Here is a 24,868-nt window from a genome sequence, read left to right as displayed (position 1 = left end):
GAGTTTGCAACTGAAAAGAAACTTTGTGTTCCCAACAAGCTAGGTGAAGGACGGCTTTCACACACACTTATCTCTCAGAACTGAGCAAGTGGAGAGACTTTCGTTCATCTAGCACCAATGGAACGGGTTGCAGGAGACACTTTTTCTCTGCTTTCTCAGTCTGTTTCCTAGTGCCGGTTTGAAGTTCCTGCATTTTTCACTGTAAAACCGATTTTGAGCTAGTACCTCCCCATATATATATATGGAATGGAGTTTGCAACTGAAAAGAAACTTTGTTGTTCCCAAAAATCTTGGTGAAGGACGGCTTTCACACACAATTATCTCTCAGAACTGAGCAAGTGGAGAGACTTTCGTTCATCTAGCACCAAGTGAACGGGTTGCAGGAGACACTTATTCTCTGTTTTCTCAGTCTGTTTCCTAGTGCCGGTCGGAAGTTCCTGCAGTTTTCACTGTAAAACCGAGTTGGAGCTAGTACCTCCCCATATATATGTATGGAATGGAGTTTGCAACTGAAAAGAAACTTTGTGTTAACATACAATCTAGGTGAAGGACGGCTTTCACACACACTTATCTCTCAGAACTGAGCAAGTGGAGAGACGTTCGTTCATCTAGCACCAAGGGAACGGTTTGCAGGAGACACTTTTTCTCTGCTTTCTCAATCTGTTTTCTAGTGCCGGTTTGAAGTTCCTGAGTTTTCACAGTAAAACTGATTTGGAGCTAGTACCTCACCATATATATGTATGGAATGGAGTTTGCAACTGAAAAGAAACTTTGTGTTCCCAACAAGCAAAGTGAAGGACGGCTTTAACACACACTTATCTCTCAGAACTGAGCAAGTGGAGAGACGTTCGTTCATCTAGCACCAAGGGAACGGGTTGCAGGAGACACTTTTTCTCTGCTTTCTCAGTCTGTTTCCTAGTGCCGGTATGAAGTTCCTGCAGTTTTCACTGTCAAACCGAGTTGGAGCTAGTACCTCCCCATATATATGTATGGAATGGAGTTTGCAACTGAAAAGAAACTTTGTGTTCCCAACAAGCTAGTTGAAGGACGGCTTTCACACACACTTATCTCTCAGAACTGAGCAAGTGGAGAGACGTTCGTTCATCTAGCACCAAGGGAACGGGTTGCAGGAGACACTTATTCTCTGTTTTCTCAGTCTGTTTCCTAGTGCCGGTCGGAAGTTCCTGCAGTTTTCACTGTCAAACCGAGTTGGAGCTAGTACCTCCCCATATATATATATGGAATGGAGTTTGCAACTGAAAAGAAACTTTGTGTTCCCATCAAGCTAGGTGAAGGACGGCTTTCACACACACTTATCTCTCAGAACTGAGCAAGTGGAGAGACGTTCGTTCATCTAGCACCAATGGAACGGATTGCAGGAGACACTTTTTCTCAGATTTCTCAGTCTGTTTCCTAGTGCCGGTTTGAAGTTCCTGCAGTTTTCACTGTAAAACCGATTTGGAGCTAGTACCTCCCCATATATATGTATGGAATGGAGTTTGCAACTGAAAAGAAACTTTGTGTTCCCAACAAGGAAAGTGAAGGACGGCTTTAACACACACTTATCTCTCAGAACTGAGCAAGTGGAGAGACGTTCGTTCATCTAGCACCAAGGGAACGGGTTGCAGGAGACACTTTTTCTCTGCTTTCTCAGTCTGTTTCCTAGTGCCGGTCGGAAGTTCCTGCAGTTTTCACTGTCAAACCGAGTTGGAGCTAGTACCTCCCCATATATATGTATGGAATGGAGTTTGCAACTGAAAAGAAACTTTGTGTTCCCAACAAGCTAGGTGAAGGACGGCTTTCACACACACTTATCTCTCAGAACTGAGCAAGTGGAGAGACGTTCGTTCATCTAGCACCAAGGGAACGGGTTGCAGGAGACACTTATTCTCTGTTTTCTCAGTCTGTTTCCTAGTGCCGGTCGGAAGTTCCTGCAGTTTTCACTGTCAAACCGAGTTGGAGCTAGTACCTCCCCATATATATGTATGGAATGGAGTTTGCAACTGAAAAGAAACTTTGTGTTCCCATCAAGCTAGGTGAAGGACGGCTTTCACACACACTTATCTCTCAGAACTGAGCAAGTGGAGAGACGTTCGTTCATCTAGCACCAATGGAACGGATTGCAGGAGACACTTTTTCTCAGATTTCTCAGTCTGTTTCCTAGTGCCGGTTTGAAGTTCCTGCAGTTTTCACTGTAAAACCGATTTGGAGCTAATATATACCCATATATATGTATGGAATGGAGTTTGCAACTGAAAAGAAACTTTGTGTTTCCAACAAGCTAGTTGAAGGACGGCTTTCACACACACTTATCTCTCAGAAATGAGCAAGTGGAGAGACGTTCGTTCATCTAGCACCAAGGGAACGGGTTGCAGGAGACACTTTTTCTCTGCTTTCTCAGTCTGTTTCCTAGTGCCGGTCGGAAGTTCCTGCAGTTTTCAGTGTAAAACCGAGTTGGAGTTAGTACCTCCCCATATATATGTATGGAATGGAGTTTGCAACTGAAAAGAAACTTTGTGTTCCCAACAAGCTAGGTGAAGGGCGGCTTTCACACACACTTATCTCTCAGAACTGAGCAAGTGGAGAGACGTTCGTTCATCTAGCACCAAGGGAACGGGTTGCAGGAGACACTTTTTCTCTGCTTTCTCAGTCTGTTTCCTAGTGCCGGTTGGAATTTCCTGCAGTTTTCACTGTAAAACCGACTTGGAGCTAGTACCTCCCCATATATATGTATGGAATGGAGTTTGCAACTGAAAAGAAACTTTGTGTTCCCAACAAGCTAGGTGAAGGACGGCTTTCACACACAATTATCTCTCAGAACTGAGCAAGTGGAGAGACGTTCGTTCATGTAGCACCAAGGAACGGGTTGCAGGAGACACTTTTTCTCTGCTTTCTCAGTCTGTTTCCTAGTGCCGGTTGGAAGTTCCTGCAGTTTTCACTGTCAAACTGAGTTGGAGCTAGTACCTCCCCATATATATGGATGGAGTGGATTTTGCAACTGAAAAGAAACTTTGTGTTCCCAACAAGCTAGGTGAAGGACGGCTTTCACACACACTTATCTCTCAGAACTGAGCAGGTGGAGAGACGTTCGTTCATCTAGCACCAAGGGAACGGGTTGCAGGGGACACTTTTTCTCTGTTTCTCAGTCTGTTTCCTAGTGCCGGTTTGAAGTTCCTGCAGTTTTCACTGTAGAACCGTGTTGGAGCTAGTACCTCCCCATATATATGGATGGAATGGAGTTTGCAACTGAAAAGAAACTTTGTGTTCCCAAAAAGCTAGGTGAAGTACGGCTTTCACTCACACTTATCTCTCAGAACTGAGCAGGTGGAGAGACGTTCGTTCATCTAGCACCAAGGGAAGGGGTTACAGTAGACACTTTTTCTCAGCTTTCTCAGTCTATTTCCTAGTGCCGGTTTGAAGTTCCTGCAGTTTTCACTGTAAAACCGAGTTGGAGCTAGTACCTCCCCGTATATATGTATGGAATGGAGTTTGCAACTGAAAAGAAACTTTGTGTTCCCAACAAGCTAGGTGAAGTACGGCTTTCACACACACTTATCTCTCAGAACTGAGCAAGTGGAGAGACTTTCGTTCATCTAGCACCAAGGGAACGGGTTGCAGGAGACACTTTTTCTCTGGTTTCTCAGTCTGTTTCCTAGTGCCGGTCGGAAGTTCCTGCAGTTTTCACTGTAAAACCGACTTGGAGCTAGTACCTCCCCATATATATGTATGGAATGGGGTTTGCAACCTAAAAGTAACTTTGTGTTCCCAACAAGCTAGGTGAAGGAAGGCTTTTTCGGTTTGAAGTTCCTGCAGTTTTTACTGTAAAACCTAGTTGGAGCTAGTACCTCCCCATATATATGTATGGAATGGAGTTTGCAACTGAAATGAAACTTTGTGTTCCCATCAAGCTAGGTGAAGGACGGCTTTCACACACACTTATCTCTCAGAACTGAGCAAGTGGAGAGACTTTCGTTCATCTAGCACCAAGGGTACGGGTTGCAGGAGACACTTTTTCTCTGCTTTCTCAGTCTGTTTCCTAATGCCGTTTTGAAGTTCCTGCAGTTTTCACTGTCAAACCGAGTTGGAGGTTGTACCTCCCCATATATATGTATGGAATGGAGTTTGCAACTGAAAAGAAACTTTGTGTTCCCAACAAGCTAGGTGAACTACGGCTTTCACACACACTTATCTCTCAGAACTGAGCAAGTGGAGAGACTTTCGTTCATCTAGCACCAAGGGTACGGGTTGCAGGAGACACTTTTTCTCTGCTTTCTCAGTCTGTTTCCTAGTGCCGGTCGGAAGTTCCTGCAGTTTTCACTGTAAAACCGACTTGGAGCTAGTACCTCCCCATATATATGTATGGAATGGGTTTTGCAACCTAAAAGAAACTTTGTGTTCCCAACAAGCTAGGTGAAGGACGGCTTTTTCGGTTTGAAGTTCCTGCAGTTTTTACTGTAAAACCGAGTTGGAGCTAGTACCTCCCCATATATATGTATGGAATGGAGTTTGCAACTGAAAAGAAACTTTGTGTTCCCATCAAGCTAGGTGAAGGACGGCTTTCACACACAATTATCTCTTAGAACTGAGCAAGTGGAGAGACGTTCGTTCATCTAGCACCAAGGGAACGGGTTGCAGGAGACACTTTTTCTCAGCTTTCTCAGTCTGTTTCCTAGTGTCGTTTTGAAGTTCCTGCAGTTTTCACTGTCAAACCGAGTTGGAGCTAGTACCTCCCCATATATATGTATGGAATGGAGTTTGCATCTGAAAAGAAACTTTGTGTTCCCAACTAGCTAGGTGAAGGACGGCTTTCACACACACTTATCTCTCAGAACTGAGCAAGTGGAGGGACGTTCGTTCATCTAGCACCAAGGGAACGGTTTGCAGGAGACACTTTTTCTCTGCTTTCTCAATCTGTTTCCTAGTGCCGGTTTGAAGTTCCTGAGTTTTCACAGTAAAACTGAGTTGGAGCTAGTACCTCCCCATATATATGTATGGAATGGAGTTTGCAACTGAAAAGAAACTTTGTGTTCCCAAAAAGCTAGGTGAAGGACGGCTTTCACACACACTTATCTCTCAGAACTGAGCAAGTGGAGAGACGTTCGTTCATCTAGCACCAAGGGAACGGGATGCAGGAAACACTTTTTCTCTGCTTTCTCAGTCTGTTTCCTAGTGCCGGTCGGAAGTTCCTGCAGTTTTCACTGTAAAACCGAGTTGGAGTTAGTACCTCCCCATATATATGTATGGAATGGAGTTTGCAACTGAAAAGAAACTTTGTGTTCCCAACAAGCTAGGTGAAGGGCGGCTTTCACACACACTTATCTCTCAGAACTGAGCAAGTGGAGAGACGTTCGTTCATGTAGCACCAAGGAACGGGTTGCAGGAGACACTTTTTCTCTGCTTTCTCAGTCTGTTTCCTAGTGCCGGTTGGAAGTTCCTGCAGTTTTCACTGTCAAACTGAGTTGGAGCTACAACCTCCACATATATATGGATGGAGTGGATTTTGCAACTGAAAAGAAACTTTGTGTTCCCAACAAGCTAGGTGAAGGACGGCTTTCACACACACTTATCTCTCTGAACTGAGCAGGTGGAGAGACGTTCGTTCATCTAGCACCAAGGGAACGGTTTGCAGGGGACACTTTTTCTCTGTTTCTCAGTCTGTTTCCTAGTGCCGGTTTGAAGTTCCTGCAGTTTTCACTGTAGAACCGTGTTGGATCTAGTACCTCCCCATATATATGGATGGAGTGGAGTTTGCAACTGAAAAGAAACTTTGTGTTCCCAACAAGCTAGGTGAAGTACGGCTTTCACACACACTTATCTCTCAGAACTGAGCAGGTGGAGAGACGTTCGTTCATCTACCACCAAGGGAAGGGGTTGCAGGAGACACTTTTTCTCAGCTTTCTCAGTCTGTTTCCTAGTGCCGGTTTGAAGTTCCTGCAGTTTTCAGTGTAAAACCGAGTTGGAGCTAGTACCTCCCCTCATATACTTATGGAAGGGAGTTTGCAACTGAAAAGAAACTTTGTGTTCCCTACACGCTAGGTGAAGTACGGCTTTCACACACAATTATCTCTCAGAACTGAGCAAGTGGAGAGACTTTCGTTCATCTAGCACCAAGGGAACGGGTTGCAGGAGACACTTTTTCTCTGCTTTCTCAGTCTGTCTCCTAGTGCCGGTCGGAAGTTCCTGCAGTTTTCACTGTAAAACCGACTTGGAGCTAGTACCACCCCATATATATGTATGGAATGGGGTTTGCAACCTAAAAGAAACTTTGTGTTCCCAACAAGCTAGGGGAAGGACGGCTTTTTCGGTTTGAAGTTCCTGCAGTTTTTACTGTAAAACCGATTTGGAGCTAGTACCTCCACATATATATGTATGGAATGGAGTTTGCAACTGAAAAGAAACTTTGTGTTCCCATAAAGCTAGGTGAAGTACGGCTTTCACACACAGATATCTCTCAGAACTGAGCAAGTGGAGAGACGTTCGTTCATCTAGCACCAATGGAACGGGTTGCAGGAGACACTTTTTCTCAGCTTTCTCAGTCTGTTTCCTAATGCCGTTTTGAAGTTCCTGCAGTTTTCACTGTCAAACCGAGTTGGAGGTTGTACCTCCCCATATATATGTATGGAATGGAGTTTGCAACTGAAAAGAAACTTTGTGTTCCCAACAAGCTAGGTGAACTACGGCTTTCACACACACTTATCTCTCAGAACTGAGCAAGTGGAGAGACTTTCGTTCATCTAGCACCAAGGGTACGGGTTGCAGGAGACACTTTTTCTCTGCTTTCTCAGTCTGTTTCCTAGTGCCGGTCGGAAGTTCCTGCAGTTTTCACTGTAAAACCGACTTGGAGCTAGTACCTCCCCATATATATGTATGGAATGGGTTTTGCAACCTAAAAGAAACTTTGTGTTCCCAACAAGCTAGGTGAAGGACGGCTTTTTCGGTTTGAAGTTCCTGCAGTTTTTACTGTAAAACCGAGTTGGAGCTAGTACCTCCCCATATATATGTATGGAATGGAGTTTGCAACTGAAAAGAAACTTTGTGTTCCCATCAAGCTAGGTGAAGGACGGCTTTCACACACAATTATCTCTTAGAACTGAGCAAGTGGAGAGACGTTCGTTCATCTAGCACCAAGGGAACGGGTTGCAGGAGACACTTTTTCTCAGCTTTCTCAGTCTGTTTCCTAGTGTCGTTTTGAAGTTCCTGCAGTTTTCACTGTCAAACCGAGTTGGAGCTAGTACCTCCCCATATATATGTATGGAATGGAGTTTGCATCTGAAAAGAAACTTTGTGTTCCCAACTAGCTAGGTGAAGGACGGCTTTCACACACACTTATCTCTCAGAACTGAGCAAGTGGAGGGACGTTCGTTCATCTAGCACCAAGGGAACGGTTTGCAGGAGACACTTTTTCTCTGCTTTCTCAATCTGTTTCCTAGTGCCGGTTTGAAGTTCCTGAGTTTTCACAGTAAAACTGAGTTGGAGCTAGTACCTCCCCATATAAATGTATGGAATGGAGTTTGCAACTGAAAAGAAACTTTGTGTTCCCAAAAAGCTAGGTGAAGGACGGCTTTCACACACACTTATCTCTCAGAACTGAGCAAGTGGAGAGACGTTCGTTCATCTAGCACCAAGGGAACGGGTTGCAGGAGACACTTATTCTCTGTTTCTCAGTCTGTTTCCTAGTGCCGGTCGGAAGTTCCTGCAGTTTTCACTGTCAAACCGAGTTGGAGCTCGTACCTCCCCATATATAAGTATGGAATGGAGTTTGCAACTGAAAAGAAACTTTGTGTTCCAATCAAGCTAGGTGAAGGACGGCTTTCACACACACTTATCTCTCAGAACTGAGCAAGTGGAGAGACGTTCGTTCATCTAGCACCAAGGGAACGGGTTGCAGGAGACACTTTTTCTCTGCTTTCTCAGTCTTTTTCCTAGTGCCGGTTGGAAGTTCCTGCAGTTTTCACTGTAAAACCGACTTGGAGCTAGTACCTCCCCATATATATGTATGGAATGGAGTTTGCAACTGAAAAGAAACTTTGTGTTCCCAACAAGCTAGGTGAAGGACGGCTTTCACACACACTTATCTCTCAGAACTGAGCAAGTGGAGAGACTTTCGTTCATCTAGCACCAAGGGAACGGGTTGCAGGAGACACTTTTTCTCTGCTTTCTCAGTCTGTTTCCTAGTGCCGGTCGGAAGTTCCTGCAGTTTTCACTGTAAAACCGACTTGGAGCTAGTACCTCCCCATATATATGTATGGAATGGGGTTTGCAACCTAAAAGAAACTTTGTGTTCCCAACAAGCTAGGTGAAGGGCGGCTTTCACACACACTTATCTCTCAGAACTGAGCAAGTGGAGAGACTTTCGTTCATCTAGCACCAAGGGAACGGGTTGCAGGAGACACTTATTCTCTGTTTTCTCAGTCTGTTTCCTAGTGCCGGTCGGAAGTTCCTGCAGTTTTCACTGTCAAACCGAGTTGGAGCTATTACCTCCCCATATATATGTATGGAATGGAGTTTGCAAGTGAAAAGAAACTTTGTGTTCCCATCAAGCTAGGTGAAGGACGGCTTTCACACACACTTATCTCTCAGAACTGAGCAAGTGGAGAGACGTTCGTTCATCTAGCACCAATGGAACGGATTGCAGGAGACACTTTTTCTCAGCTTTCTCAGTCTGTTACCTAGTGCCGGTTTGAAGTTCCTGCAGTTTTCACTGTAAAACCGATTTGGAGCTAATATATCCCCATATATATGTATGGAATGGAGTTTGCAACTGAAAAGAAACTTTGTGTTCCCAACAAGCTAGTTGAAGGACGGCTTTCACACACACTTATCTCTCAGAAATGAGCAAGTGGAGAGACGTTCGTTCATCTAGCACCAAGGGAACGGGATGCAGGAGACACTTTTTCTCTGTTTTCTCAGTCTGTTTCCTAGTGCCGGTCGGAAGTTCCTGCAGTTTTCACTGTAAAACCGAGTTGGAGTTAGTACCTCCCCATATATATGTATGGAATGGAGTTTGCAACTGAAAAGAAACTTTGTGTTCCCAACAAGCTAGGTGAAGGGCGGCTTTCACACACACTTATCTCTCAGAACTGAGCAAGTGGAGAGACGTTCGTTCATGTAGCACCAAGGAACGGGTTGCAGGAGACACTTTTTCTCTGCTTTCTCAGTCTGTTTCCTAGTGCCGGTTGGAAGTTCCTGCAGTTTTCACTGTCAAACTGAGTTGGAGCTACAACCTCCACATATATATGGATGGAGTGGATTTTGCAACTGAAAAGAAACTTTGTGTTCCCAACAAGCTAGGTGAAGGACGGCTTTCACACACACTTATCTCTCTGAACTGAGCAGGTGGAGAGACGTTCGTTCATCTAGCACCAAGGGAACGGTTTGCAGGGGACACTTTTTCTCTGTTTCTCAGTCTGTTTCCTAGTGCCGGTTTGAAGTTCCTGCAGTTTTCACTGTAGAACCGTGTTGGATCTAGTACCTCCCCATATATATGGATGGAGTGGAGTTTGCAACTGAAAAGAAACTTTGTGTTCCCAACAAGCTAGGTGAAGTACGGCTTTCACACACACTTATCTCTCAGAACTGAGCAGGTGGAGAGACGTTCGTTCATCTACCACCAAGGGAAGGGGTTGCAGGAGACACTTTTTCTCAGCTTTCTCAGTCTGTTTCCTAGTGCCGGTTTGAAGTTCCTGCAGTTTTCAGTGTAAAACCGAGTTGGAGCTAGTACCTCCCCTCATATACTTATGGAAGGGAGTTTGCAACTGAAAAGAAACTTTGTGTTCCCTACACGCTAGGTGAAGTACGGCTTTCACACACAATTATCTCTCAGAACTGAGCAAGTGGAGAGACTTTCGTTCATCTAGCACCAAGGGAACGGGTTGCAGGAGACACTTTTTCTCTGCTTTCTCAGTCTGTCTCCTAGTGCCGGTCGGAAGTTCCTGCAGTTTTCACTGTAAAACCGACTTGGAGCTAGTACCACCCCATATATATGTATGGAATGGGGTTTGCAACCTAAAAGAAACTTTGTGTTCCCAACAAGCTAGGGGAAGGACGGCTTTTTCGGTTTGAAGTTCCTGCAGTTTTTACTGTAAAACCGATTTGGAGCTAGTACCTCCACATATATATGTATGGAATGGAGTTTGCAACTGAAAAGAAACTTTGTGTTCCCATAAAGCTAGGTGAAGTACGGCTTTCACACACAGATATCTCTCAGAACTGAGCAAGTGGAGAGACGTTCGTTCATCTAGCACCAAGGGAACGGGTTGCAGGAGAGACTTTTTCTCTGCTTTCTCAGTCTGTTTCCTAGTGCCGTTTTGATGTTCCTGCAGTTTTCACTGTCAAACCGAGTTGGAGTTAGTACCTCCCCATATATATGTATGGAATGGAGTTTGCAACTGAAAAGAAACTTTGTGTTCCCAACAAGCTATGTGAAGGGCGGCTTTCACACACACTTATCTCTCAGAACTGAGCAAGTGGAGAGACGTTCGTTCATCTAGCACCAAGGGAACGGGTTGCAGGAGACACTTTTTCTCTGCTTTCTCAGTCTGTTTCCTAGTGCCGGTTGGAAGTTCCTGCAGTTTTCACTGTAAAACCGACTTGGAGCTAGTACCTCCCCATATATATGTATGGAATGGAGTTTGCAACTGAAAAGAAACTTTGTGTTCCCAACAAGCTAGTTGAAGGACGGCTTTCACACACAATTATCTCTCAGAACTGAGCAAGTGGAGAGACGTTCGTTCATGTAGCACCAAGGAACGGGTTGCAGGAGACACTTTTTCTCTGCTTTCTCAGTCTGTTTCCTAGTGCCGTTTGGAAGTTCCTGCAGTTTTCACTGTCAAACTGAGTTGGAGCTAGTACCTCCCCATATATATGGATGGAGTGGATTTTGCAACTGAAAAGAAACTTTGTGTTCCCAACAAGCTAGGTGAAGGACGGCTTTCACACACAATTATCTCTCAGAACTGAGCAGGTGGAGAGACGTTCGTTCATCTAGCACCAAGGGAACGGGTTGCAGGGGACACTTTTTCTCTGCTTTCTCAGTCTGTTTCCTAGTGCCGGTTTGAAGTTCCTGCAGTTTTCACTGTAGAACCGTGTTGGAGCTAGTACCTCCCCATATATATGTATGGAATGGAGTTTGCAACTGAAAAGAAACTTTGTGTTCCCAACAAGCTAGGTGAAGGACGGCTTTCACACACATTTATCTCTCAGAACTGAGCAAGTTTAGAGACTTTCGTTCATCTAGCACCAAGGGAACGGGTTGCAGGTGACACTTTTTCTCTGCTTTCTCAGTCTGTTTCCTAGTGCCGGTCGGAAGTTCCTGCAGTTTTCACTGTCAAACCGAGTTGGAGCTATTACCTCCCCATATATATGTATGGAATGGAGTTTGCAACTGAAAAGAAACTTTGTGTTCCCATCAAGCTAGGTGAAGGACGGCTTTCACACACACTTATTTCTCAGAACTGAGCAAGTGGAGAGACGTTCGTTCATCTAGCACCAATGGAACGGATTGCAGGAGAAACTTTTTCTCAGATTTCTCAGTCTGTTTCCTAGTGCCGGTTTGAAGTTCCTGCAGTTTTCACTGTAAAACCGATTTGGAGCTATTATATCCCCATATATATGTATGGAATGCAGTTTGCAACTGAAAAGAAACTTTGTGTTCCCAACAAGCTAGTTGAAGGACGGCTTTCACACACACTTATCTCTCAGAAATGAGCAAGTGGAGAGACGTTCGTTCATCTAGCACCAAGGGAACGGGATGCAGGAGACACTATTTCTCTGCTTTCTCAGTCTGTTTCCTAGTGCCGGTCGGAAGTTCCTGCAGTTTTCACTGTAAAACAGAGTTGGAGTTAGTACCTCCCCATATATATGTATGGAATGGAGTTTGCAACTGAAAAGAAATTTTGTGTTCCCAACAAGCTTGGTGAAGGGCGGCTTTCACACACACTTATCTCTCAGAACTGAGCAAGTGGAGAGACGTTCGTTCATCTAGCACCAAGGGAACGGGTTGCAGGAGACACTTTTTCTCTGCTTTCTCAGTCTGTTTCCTAGTGCCGGTTGGAAGTTCCTGCAGTTTTCACTGTAAAACCGACTTGGAGCTAGTACCTCCCCATATATATGTATGGAATGGAGTTTGCAACTGAAAAGAAACTTTGTGTTCCCAACAAGCTAGGTGAAGGACGGCTTTCACACACAATTATCTCTCAGAACTGAGCAAGTGGAGAGACGTTCGTTCATGTAGCACCAAGGAACGGGTTGCAGGAGACACTTTTTCTCTGCTTTCTCAGTCTGTTTCCTAGTGCCGGTTGGAAGTTCCTGAAGTTTTCACTGTCAAACTGAGTTGGAGCTACTACCTCCCCATATATATGGATGGAGTGGATTTTGCAACTGAAAAGAAACTTTGTGTTCCCAACAAGCTAGGTGAAGGACGGCTTTCACACACACTTATCTCTCAGAACTGAGCAGGTGGAGAGACGTTCGTTCATCTAGCACCAAGGGAACGGGTTGCAGGGGACACTTTTTCTCTGTTTCTCAGTCTGTTTCCTAGTGCCGGTTTGAAGTTCCTGCAGTTTTCACTGTAGAACCGTGTTGGAGCTAGTACCTCCCCATATATATGGATGGAGTGGAGTTTGCAACTGAAAAGAAACTTTGTGTTCCCAACAAGCTAGGTGAAGGACGGCTTTCACACACACTTATCTCTCAGAACTGAGCAGGTGGAGAGACGTTCGTTCATCTAGCACCAAGGGAAGGGGTTGCAGGAGACACTTTTTCTCAGCTTTCTCAGTCTGTTTCCTAGTGCCGGTTTGAAGTTCCTGCAGTTTTCACTGTAAAACCGAGATGGAGCTAGTACCTCCCCTTATATATTTATGGAATGGAGTTTGCAACTGAAAAGAAACTTTGTGTTCCCAACACGCTAGGTGAAGTACGGCTTTCACACACACTTATCTCTCAGAACTGAGCAAGTGGAGAGACTTTCGTTCATCTTGCACCAAGGGAACGGGTTGCAGGAGACACTTTTTCTCTGCTTTTTCAGTCTGTTTCCTAGTGCCGGTTTGAAGTTCCTGCAGTTTTCACTGTAAAACCGAGTTTGAGCTAGTACCTCCCCATATATATGTATGGAATGGAGTTTGCAACTGAAAAGAAACTTTGTGTTCCCAACAAGCTAGGTGAAGGACGGCTTTCACACACAATTATCTATCAGAACTGAGCAAGTGGAGAGTCTTTCGTTCATCTAGCACCAATGGAACGGGTTGCAGGAGACACTTTTTCTCTGCTTTCTCAGTCTGTTTCCTAGTGCCGGTTTGAAGTTCCTGCAGTTTTCACTGTAAAACCGATTTTGAGCTAGTACCTCCACATATATATGTATGGAATGGAGTTTGCAACTGAAAAGAAACTTTGTTGTTCCCAAAAAGATAGGTGAAGGACGGCTTTCACACACACTTAACTCTCAGAACTGAGCAAGTGGAGAGACTTTCGTTCATCTAGCACCAAGTGAACGGGTTGCAGGAGACACTATTTCTCTGCTTTCTCAATCTGTTTCCTAGTGCCGGTTTGAAGTTCCTGAGTTTTCACAGTAAAACTGAGTTGGAGCTAGTACCTCCCCATATATATGTATGGAATGGAGTTTGCAACTGAAAAGAAACTTTGTGTTCCCAACAAGCAAAGTGAAGGACGGCTTTCACACAAACTTACCTCTAAGAACTGAGCAAGTAGAGAGACGTTCGTTCATCTAGCACCTAGGGAACGGGTTGCAGGAGACACTTTTTCTCTGCTTTCTCAGTCTGTATCCTAGTGCCGGTATGAAGTTCCTGCAGTTGTCACTGTCAAACCGACTTGGAGCTAGTACCTCCCCATATATATGTATGGAATGGAGTTTACAACTGAAAAGAAACTTTGTGTTCCCAAAAAGCTAGGTGAAGGACGGCTTTCACACACACTTATCTCTCAGAAATGAGCAAGTGGAGAGACGTTCGTTCATCTAGCACCAAGGGAACGGGTTGCAGGAGACACTTATTCTCTGTTTTCTCAGTCTGTTTCCTAGTGCCGGTCGGAAGTTCCTGCAGTTTTCACTGTCAAACCGAGTTTGAGCTAGTACCTCCCAATATATATGTATGGAATGTAGTTTGCAACTGAAAAGAAACTTTGTGTTCCCATCAAGCTAGGTGAAGGACGGCTTTCACACACACTTATCTCTCAGAACTGAGCAAGTGGAGAGACGTTCGTTCATCTAGCACCAATGGAACGGATTGCAGGTGACACTTTTTCTCAGATTTCTCAGTCTGTTTCCTAGTGCCGGTTGGAAGTTCCTGCAGTTTTCACTGTAAAACCGATTTGGAGCTAATATAACCCCATATATAAGTATGGAATGGAGTTTGCAACTGAAAAGAAACTTTGTGTTCCCAACAAGCTAGTTGAAGGACGGCTTTCACACACAATTATCTCTCAGAAATGAGTAAGTGGAGAGACGTTCGTTCATCTAGCACCAAGGGAACGGGTTGCAGGAGACACTTTTTCTCTGCTTTCTCAGTCTGTTTCCTAGTGCCGGTCGGAAGTTCCTGCAGTTTTCACTGTAAAACCGATTTGGAGTTAGTACCTCCCCATATATATGTATGGAATGGAGTTTGCACCTGAAAAGAAACTTTGTGTTCCCAACAAGCTAGGTGAAGGGCGGCTTTCACACACACTTATCTCTCAGAACTGAGCAAGTGGAGAGACGTTCGTTCATCTAGCACCAATGGAACGGGTTGCAGGAGACACTTTTTCTCTGCTTTCTCAGTCTGTTTCCTAGTGCCGGTTGGAAGTTCCTGCAGTTTTCACTGTAAAACCGAGTTGGAGCTAATACCTCCCCATATATATGTATGGAATGGAGTTTGCAACTGAAAAGAAACTTTGTGTTCCCAACAAGCTAGGTGAAGGACGGCTTTCACACACAATTATCTCTCAGAACTGAGCAAGTGGAGAGACGTTCGTTCATGTAGCACCAAGGAACGGGTTGCAGGAGACACTTTTTCTCTGCTTTCTCAGTCTGTTTCCTAGTGCCGGTTGGAATTTCCTGCAGTTTTCACTGTCACACTGAGTTGGAGCTACTACCTCCCCATATATATGGATGGAGTGGATTTTGCAACTGAAAAGAAACTTTGTGTTCCCAACAAGCTAGGTGAAGGACGGCTTTCACACACACTTATCTCTCAGAACTGAGCAGGTGGAGAGACGTTCGTTCATCTAGCACCAAGGGAACTGGTTGCAGGGGACACTTTTTCTCTGATTCTCAGTCTGTTTCCTAGTGCTGGTTTGAAGTTCCTGCAGTTTTCACTCTAGAACCGTGTTGGAGCTAGTACATCCCCATACATATGGATGGAGTGGAGTTTGCAACTGAAAAGAAACTTTTTGTTCCCAACAAGCTAGGTGAAGTACGGCTTTCACACACACTTATCTCTCAGAACTGAGCAGGTGGAGAGACGTTCGTTCATCTAGCACCAAGGGAACGGGTTGCAGGAGACACTTTTTCTCAGCTTTCTCAGTCTGTTTCCTAGTGCCGGTTTGAAGTTCCTGCAGTTTTCACTGTAAAACCGAGTTGGAGCTTGTACCTCCCCATATATATGTATGGAATGGAGTTTGCAACTGAAAAGAAACTTTGTGTTCCCAACAAGCTAGGTGAAGTACGGCTGTCACACACACTTATCTCTCATAACTGAGCAAGTGGAGAGACTTTCGTTCATCTAGCACCAAGGGAACGGGTTGCAGGAGACACATTTTCTCTGCTTTCTCAGTCTGTTTCCTAGTGCCGGTCGGAAGTTCCTGCAGTTTTCACTGTCAAACCGAGTTGGAGCTAGTACCTCCCCATATATATGTATGGAATGGAGTTTGCAACTGAAAAGAAACTTTGTGTTCCCATCAAGCTAGGTGAAGGACGGCTTTCACACACACTTATCTCTCAGAACTGAGCAAGTGGAGAGACGTTCGTTCATCTAGCACCAATGGAACGGATTGCAGGAGACACTTTTTCTCAGATTTCTCAGTCTGTTTCCTAGTGCCGGTTTGAAGTTCCTGCAGTTTTCACTGTAAAACCGATTTGGAGCTAATATATCCCCATATATATGTATGGAATGGAGTTTGCAACTGAAAAGAAACTTTGTGTTCCCAACAAGCTAGTTGAAGGACGGCTTTCACACACACTTATCTCTCAGAAATGAGCAAGTGGAGAGACGTTCGTTCATCTAGCACCAACGGAACGGGTTGCAGGAGACACTTTTTCTCTGCTTTCTCAGTCTGTTTCCTAGTGCCGGTCGGAAGTTCCTGCAGTTTTCACTGTAAAACCGAGTTGGAGTTAGTACCTCCCCATATATATGTATGGAATGGAGTTTGCAACTGAAAAGAAACTTTGTGTTCCCAACAAGCTAGGTGAAGGGCGGCTTTCACACACACTTATCTCTCAGAACTGAGCAAGTGGAGAGACGTTCGTTCATCTAGCACCAAGGGAACGGGTTGCAGGAGACACTTTTTCTCTGCTTTCTCAGTCTGTTTCCTAGTGCCGGTTTGAAGTTCCTGCAGTTTTCACTGTAAACCCGACTTGTAGCTAGTACCTCCCCATATATATGTATGGAATGGAGTTTGCAACTGAAAAGAAACTTTGTGTTCCCAACAAGCTAGGTGAAGGACGGCTTTCACACACACTTATCTCTCAGAACTGAGCAAGTGGAGAGACGTTCGTTCATGTAGCACCAAGGAACGGGTTGCTGGAGACACTTTTCCTCTGCTTTCTCAGTCTGTTTCCTAGTGCCGGTTGGAAGTTCCTGCAGTTTTCACTGTCAAACTGAGTTGGAGCTACTACCTCCCCATATATATGGATGGAGTGGATTTTGCAACTGAAAAGAAACTTTGTGTTCCCAACAAGCTAGGTGAAGGACGGCTTTCACACACACTTATCTCTCAGAACTGAGCAGGTGGAGAGACGTTCGTTCATCTAGCACCAAGGGAACGGGTTGCAAGGGACACTTTTTCTCTGTTTCTCAGTCTGTTTCCTAGTGCCGGTTTGAAGTTCCTGCAGTTTTCACTGTAGAACCGTGTTGGAGCTAGTACCTCCCCATATATATGGATGGAGTGGGGTTTGCAACTGAAAAGAAACTTTGTGTTCCCAACAAGCTAGGTGAAGTACGGCTTTCACACACACTTATCTCTCAGAACTGAGCAGGTGGAGAGACGTTCGTTCATCTAGCACCAAGGGAAGGGGTTGCAGGAGACACTTTTTCTCAGCTTTCTCAGTCTGTTTCCTAGTGCCGGTTTGAAGTTCCTGCAGTTTTCACTGTAAAACCGAGTTGGAGATAGTACCTCCCCATATATATGTATGGAATGGAGTTTGCAACTGAAAAGAAACTTTGTGTTCCCAACAAGCTAGGTGAAGTACGGCTTTCACACACACTTATCTCTCAGAACTGAGCAAGTGGAGAGACTTTCGTTCATCTAGCACCAAGGGAACGGGTTGCAGGAGACACTTTTTCTCTGCTTTCTCAGTCTGTTTCCTAGTGCCGGTCGGAAGTTCCTGCAGTTTTCACTGTAAAACCGACTTGGAGCTAGTACCTCCCCATATATATGTATGGAATGGGGTTTGCAACCTAAAAGAAACTTTGTGTTCCCAACAAGCTAGGTGAAGGACGGCTTTTTCGGTTTGAAGTTCCTGCAGTTTTTACTGTAAAACCGAGTTGGAGCTAGTACCTCCCCATATATATGTATGGAATGGAGTTTGCAACTGAAAAGAAACTTTGTGTTCCCATCAAGCTAGGTGAAGGACGGCTTTCACACACAATTATCTCTCAGAACTGAGCAAGTGGAGAGACGATCGTTCATCTAGCACTAAGGGAACGGGTTGCAGGAGACACTTTTTCTCAGCTTTCTCAGTCTGTTTCCTAGTGCCGTTTTGTAGTTCCTGCAGTTTTCACTGTCAAACCGAGTTGGAGCTAGTACCTACCCATATATATGTATGGAATGGAGTTTGCAACTGAAAAGAAACTTTGTGTTCCCTACAAGCTAGGTGAAGAACGGCTTTCACACACACTTATCTCTCAGAACTGAGCAAGTGGAGAGACTTTCGTTCATCTAGCACCAAGGGAACGGGTTGCAGGGGACACTTTTTCTCTGCTTTCTCATTCTGTTTCCTAGTGCCGGTTTGAAGTTCCTGCAGTTTTCACTGTAAAACCGAGTTGGAGCTAGTACTTCCACATATATATGTACGGAATGGGGTTTGCAACCTAAAAGAAACTTTGTGTTCCCAACAAGCTTCGTGAAGGACGGCTTTTTCGGTTTGAAGTTCCTGCAGTTTTTAGTGTAAAACCGAGTTGGAGCTAGTACCTCCCCATATATATGTATGGAATGGAGTTTGCAAATGAAAAGAAACTTTGTGTTCCCATCAAGCTAGGTGAAGGACGGCTTTCACACACAATTATCTCTCAGAACTGAGCAAGTGGAGAGACGTTCGTTCATCTAGCACCAAGGGAACGGGTTGCAGGAGACACTTTTTCTCAGCTTTCTCAGTCTGTTTCCTAGTGCCGTTTTGAAGTTCCTGCATTTTTCACTGTCAAACCGAGTTGGAGCTTGTACCTCCCCATATATATGTATGGAATGGAGTTTGCAACTGAAAAGAAACTTTGTGTTCCCAACAAGCTAGGTGAAGGACGGCATTCACACACACTTATCTCTCAGAACTGAGCAAGTGGAGAGACTTTCGTTCATCTAGCACCAAAGGAACGGGTTGCAGGAGACACTTTTTCTCTGCTTTCTCAGTCTGTTTCCTAGTGCCGGTTTGAAGTTCCTGCAGTTTTCACTGTAAAACCGATTTTGATCTAGTACCTCCCCATATATATGTATGGAATGGAGTTTGAAACTGAAAAGAAACTTTGTTGTTCAAAAAAGCTAGGTGAAGTACGGCTTTCACACACACTTATCTCTCAGAACTGAGCAAGTGGAGAGACTTTCGTTAATCTAGCACCAAATGAACGGGTTGCAGGAGACACTTATTTTCTGTTTTCTCAGTCTGTTTCCTATTGCCGGTCGGAAGTTCCTGCAGTTTTATCTGTAAAACCGAGTTGGAGCTAGTACCTCCCCATATATATGTATGGAATGGAGTTTGCAACTGAAAAGAAACTTTGTGTTCCCAACAAGCTAGTTGAAGGACGGCTTTCACACACACTTATCTCTCAGAACTGAGCAAGTGGAGAGACTTTCGTTCATCTAGCACCAAGGGAACGGGTTGCAGGAGACACTTTTTCTCAGCTTTCTCAGTCTGTTTCCTAGTGCCAGTTGGAAGTTCCTGCAGTTTTCACTGTAAAACCGACTTGGAGCTGGTACCTCCCCATATATATGTATGGAATGGAGTTTGCAACTGAAAAGAAACATTGTGTTCCCAACAAGCTAGGTGAAGGACGGCTTTCACACACACTTATCTCTCAGAACTGAGCAAGTGGAGAGACGTTCGTTCATGTAGCACCAAGGGAACGGGTTGCAGGAGACACTTTTTCTCTGCTTTCTCAGTCTGTTTCCTAGTGCCGGTTGGAAGTTCCTGCAGTTTTCACTGTCAAACCTAGTTGGAGCTAGTACCTCCCCATATATATGGATGGAGTGGATTTTGCAACTGAAAAGAAACTTTGTGTTCCCAACAAGCTAGGTGAAGGCGGCTTTCACACACACTTATCTCTCAGAACTGAGCAAGTGGAGAGACGTTCGTTCATCTAGCACCAAGGGAACGGGTTGCAGGAGACACTTTTTCTCTGCTTTCTCAGTCTGTTTCCTAGTGCCGGTTTGAAGTTCCTGCAGTTTTCACTGTAGAACCGTGTTTTAGCTAGTACCTCCCCATATATATGGATGGAGTGGAGTTTGCAACTGAAAAGAATCTTTGTGTTCCGAACAAGCTATGTGAAGTACGGCTTTCACACACACTTATCTCTGAACTGAGCAGGTGGAGAGACGTTCGTTCATCTAGCACCAAGGGAACGAGTTGCAGGAGACACTTTTTCTCTGATTTCTCAGTCTGTTTCCTAGTGCCGGTTTGAAGTTCCTGCAGTTTTCACTGTAAAACCGATTTTGATCTAGTACCTCCCCATATATATGTATGGAATGGAGTTTGAAACTGAAAAGAAACTTTGTTGTTCAAAAAAGCTAGGTGAAGGACGGTTTTCACACACACTTATCTCTCAGAACTGAGCAAGTGGAGAGACGTTCGTTCATCTAGCACCAAGGGAACGGGTTGCAGGAGACACTTTTTCTCTGCTTTCTCAGTCTGTTTCCTAGTGCCGGTTTGAAGTTCCTGCAGTTTTCACTGTAAAACCGATTTTGATCTAGTACCTCCCCATATATATGTATGGAATGGAGTTTGAAACTGAAAAGAAACTTTGTTGTTCAAAAAAGCTAGGTGAAGGACGGCTTTCACACACACTTATTTCTCAGAACTGAGCAAGTGGAGAGACTTTCGTTAATCTAGCACCAAATGAACGGGTTGCAGGAGACACTTATTTTCTGTTTTCTCAGTCTGTTTCCTATTGCCGGTCGGAAGTTCCTGCAGTTTTATCTGTAAAACCGAGTTGGAGCTAGTACCTCCCCATATATATGTATGGAATGGAGTTTGCAACTGAAAAGAAACTTTGTGTTCCCAACAAGCTAGGTGAAGGACGGCTTTCACACACACTTATCTCTCAGAACTGAGCAAGTGGAGAGACTTTCGTTCATCTAGCACCAAGGGAACGGGTTGCAGGAGACACTTTTTCTCAGCTTTCTCAGTCTGTTTCCTAGTGCCAGTTGGAAGTTCCTGCAGTTTTCACTGTAAAAACGAATTGGAGCTGGTACCTCCCCATATATATGTATGGAATGGAGTTTGCAACTGAAAAGAAACATTGTGTTCCCAACAAGCTAGGTGAAGGACGGCTTTCACACACACTTATCTCTCAGAACTGAGCAAGTGGAGAGACGTTCGTTCATGTAGCACCAAGGGAACGGGTTGCAGGAGACACTTTTTCTCTGCTTTCTCAGTCTGTTTCCTAGTGCCGGTTTGAAGTTCCTGCAGTTTTCACTGTAGAACCGTGTTTTAGCTAGTACCTCCCCATATATATGGATGGAGTGGAGTTTGCAACTGAAAAGAATCTTTGTGTTCCGAACAAGCTATGTGAAGTACGGCTTTCACACACACTTATCTCTGAACTGAGCAGGTGGAGAGACGTTCGTTCATCTAGCACCAAGGGAACGAGTTGCAGGAGACACTTTTTCTCTGATTTCTCAGTATGTTTCCTAGTGCCGGTTGGAAGTTCCTGCAGTTTTCACTGTCAAACCTAGTTGGAGATAGTACCTCCCCATATATATGGATGGAGTGGATTTTGCAACTGAAAAGAAACTTTGTGTTCCCAACAAGCTAGGTGAAGGACGGCTTTCACACACACTTATCTCTCAGAACTGAGCAGGTGGAGAGACGTTCGTTCATCTAGCACCAAGGGAACGGGTTGCAGGAGACACTTTTTCTCTGCTTTCTCAGTCTGTTTCCTAGTGCCGGTTTGAAGTTCCTGCAGTTTTCACTGTAGAACCGTGTTTTAGCTAGTACCTCCCCATATATATGGATGGAGTGGAGTTTGCAACTGAAAAGAATCTTTGTGTTCCGAACAAGCTAGGTGAAGTACGGCTTTCACACAAACTTATCTCTCAGAACTGAGCAGGTGGAGAGACGTTCGTTCATCTAGCACCAAGGGAAAGGGTTGCAGGAGACACTTTTTCTCTGATTTCTCAGTCTGTTTCCTAGTGCCGGTTTGAAGTTCCTGCAGTTTTCACTGTAAAACCGAGTTGGAGCTAGTACCTCCCCATATATATGTATGGAATGGGGTTTGCAACCTAAAAGAAACTTTGTGTTCCCAACAAGCTAGGTGAAGGACGGCTTTTCCGGTTTGAAGTTCCTGCAGTTTTCACTGTAAAACCGAGTTGGAGCTAGTACCTCCCCATATATATGTAAGGAATGGAGTTTGCAACTGAAAAGAAACTTTCTGTTCCCATCAAGCTAGGTGAAGGACGGCTTTCACACCCACTTATCTCTCAGAACTGAGCAAGTGGAGAGACGTTCGTTCATCTAGGACCAATGGAACGGATTGCAGGAGACACATTTTCTCAGCTTTCTCAGTCTTTTTCCTAGTGCCGGTTTGAAGTTCCTGCAGTTTTCACTGTAAAACCGAGTTGGAGCTAATACCTCCCCATATATATGTAGGGAGTGGAGTTTGCAACTGAAAAGAAACTTTGTGTTCCCAACAAGCTAGTTGAAGTACGGATTTCACACACACTTATCTCTCAGAAATGACCAAGTGGAGAGACGTTCGTTCATCTAGCACCAAGGGAACGGGTTGCAGGAGACACTTTTTCTCTGCTTTCTCAGTCTTTTTCCTAGTGCCGGTTTGAAGTTCCTGCAATTTTCACTGTAAAACCGAGTTGGAGCTAGTACCTCCCCATATATATGTATGGAATGGAGTTTGCAACTGAAAAGAAACTTTGTGTTCCCAACAAGCTAGGTGAAGGACGGCTTTTACACACACTTATCTCTCAGAGCAGAGCAGGTGGAGAGACGTTCGTTCATCTAGCACCAAGGAAACGGTTTACAGGAGACACTTTTTCTCTGCTTTCTCAATCTGTTTCCTAGTGCCGATTTGAAATTCCTGAGTTTTCACTGTAAAACCGAGTTGGAGCTAGTACATCCCCATATATATGTATGGAATGGAGTTTGCAACTGAAAAGAAACTTTGTGTTCCCAACAAGCAAGGTGAAGAACGGCTTTCACACAACTTATCTCTCAGAACTGAGCAAGTGGAGAGACGTTCGTTCATCTAGCACCAAGGGAACGGGTTGCAGGAGACACTTTTTCTCTGCTTTCTGATTCTGTTTCCTAGTGCCGATTTGAAGTTCCTGCAGTTTTCACCGTAAAACAGAGTTGGAGCTAGTACCTCCCCATATATATGTATGGAATGGAGTTTGCAACTGAAAAGAAACTTTGTGTTCCCAACAAGCTAGGTGAAGGACGGCTTTCACACCCACTTATCTCTCAGAACTGAGCAAGTGGAGAGACGTTCGTTCATCTAGCACCAATGGAACGGATTGCAGGAGACACTTTTTCTCAGCATTCTCAGTCTGTTTCCTAGTGCCGGTTTGAAGTTCCTGCAGTTTTCACTGTAAAACCGAGTTGGAGCTAGTACCTCCCCATATATATGTATGGAATGGAGTTTGCAACTGAAAAGAAACTTTGTGTTCCCAACAAGCTAGTTGAAGGACGGCTTTCAAACACACTTATCTCTCAGAAATGAGCAAGTGGAGAGACGTTCGTTCATCTAGCACCAAGGGAACGGGTTGCAGGAGACACTTTTTCTCTGCTTTCTCAGTCTGTTTCCTAGTGCCGGTTTGAAGTTCCTGCAGTTTTCACCGTAAAACAGAGTTGGAGCTAGTACCTCCCCATATATATGTATGGAATGCAGTTTGCAACTGAAAAGAAACATTGTGTTCCGAACAAGCTAGGTGAAGGACGGCTTTCACACACTTATCTCTCAGAACTGAGCAAATGGAGAGACGTTCGTTCATCTAGCACCAAGGGAACGGGTTGCAGGAGACACTTTTTCTCTGCTTTCTCAGTCTGTTTCCTAGTGCCGGTTTGAAGTTCCTGCAGTTTTCACTGTAAAACAGAGTTAGAGCTAGTACCTCCCCATATATATGTATGGAATGGAGTTTGCAACTGAAAAGAAACTTTGTGTTCCCAACAAGCTAGGTGAAGGAAGGCTTTCACACACACTTATCTCTCAGAACTGAGCAAGTGGAGAGACGTTCGTTCATCTAGCACCAATGGAACGGATTGCAGGAGACACTTTTTCTCAGCTTTCTCAGTCTGTTTCCTAGTGCCGGTTTGAAGTTCCTGCAGTTTTCACTGTAAAACCGAGTTGGAGCTAATACCTCCCCATATATATGTATGGAATGGAGTTTGCAACTGAAAAGAATCTTTGTGTTCATAACAAGCAAGTTGTAATACGGCTTTCACACACACTTATCTCTCAGAAATGAGCAAGTGGAGAGACGTTCGATCATCTAGCACCAAGGGAACGGGTTGCAGGAGACACTTTTTCTCTGCTTTCTCAGTCTGTTTCCTAGTGCCGGTTTGAAGTTAATGCAGTTTTCACTGTAAAACCGAGTTGGAGCTAGTACCTCACCATATATATGTATGGAATGGAGTTTGCAACTGAAAAGAAACTTTGTGTTCCCAACAAGCTAGGTGAAGGACGGCTTTCACACACACTTACCTCTCAGTACTGAGCAAGTGGAGAGACGTTCGTTCATCTAGCACCAAGGGAACGGGTTGCTGGAGACACTTTTTCTCTGCTTTCTCAATCTGTTTCCTAGTGCCGGTATGAAGTTCCTGAGTTTTCACTGTAAAACCGAGTTGGAGCTAGTACATCCCCATATATATGTATGAAATGGAGTTTGCAACTGAAAAGAAACTTTGTGTTCCCAACAAGCAAGATGAAGGACGGCTTTCTCACACAATTATCTCTCAGAACTGAGCAAGTGGAGAGACGTTCGTTCATCTAGCACCAAGGGAACGGGTTGCAGGAGACACTTTTTCTCTGCTTTCTCAGTCTGTTTCCTAGTGCCGGTTTGAAGTTCCTGCAGTTTTCAGTGTAAAACCGAATTGGAGTTTGTACCTCCCCATATATATGTATGGAATGGAGTTTGCAACTGAAAAGGAACTTTGTGTTCCCAACAAGCTAGGTGAAGGGCGGCTTTCACACACACTTATCTCTCAGAACTGAGCAAGTGGAGAGACGTTCGTTCATCTAGCACCAACGGAACGGGTTGCAGGAGACACTTTTTCTCTGCTTTCTCA

The sequence above is a fragment of the Camelus bactrianus genome, chromosome 3 (assembly GCF_048773025.1).
Source record: "Camelus bactrianus isolate YW-2024 breed Bactrian camel chromosome 3, ASM4877302v1, whole genome shotgun sequence".
NCBI classification, from domain to species: Eukaryota; Metazoa; Chordata; class Mammalia; order Artiodactyla; family Camelidae; genus Camelus; species Camelus bactrianus.
This window is presented reverse-complemented; position numbering follows the sequence as displayed.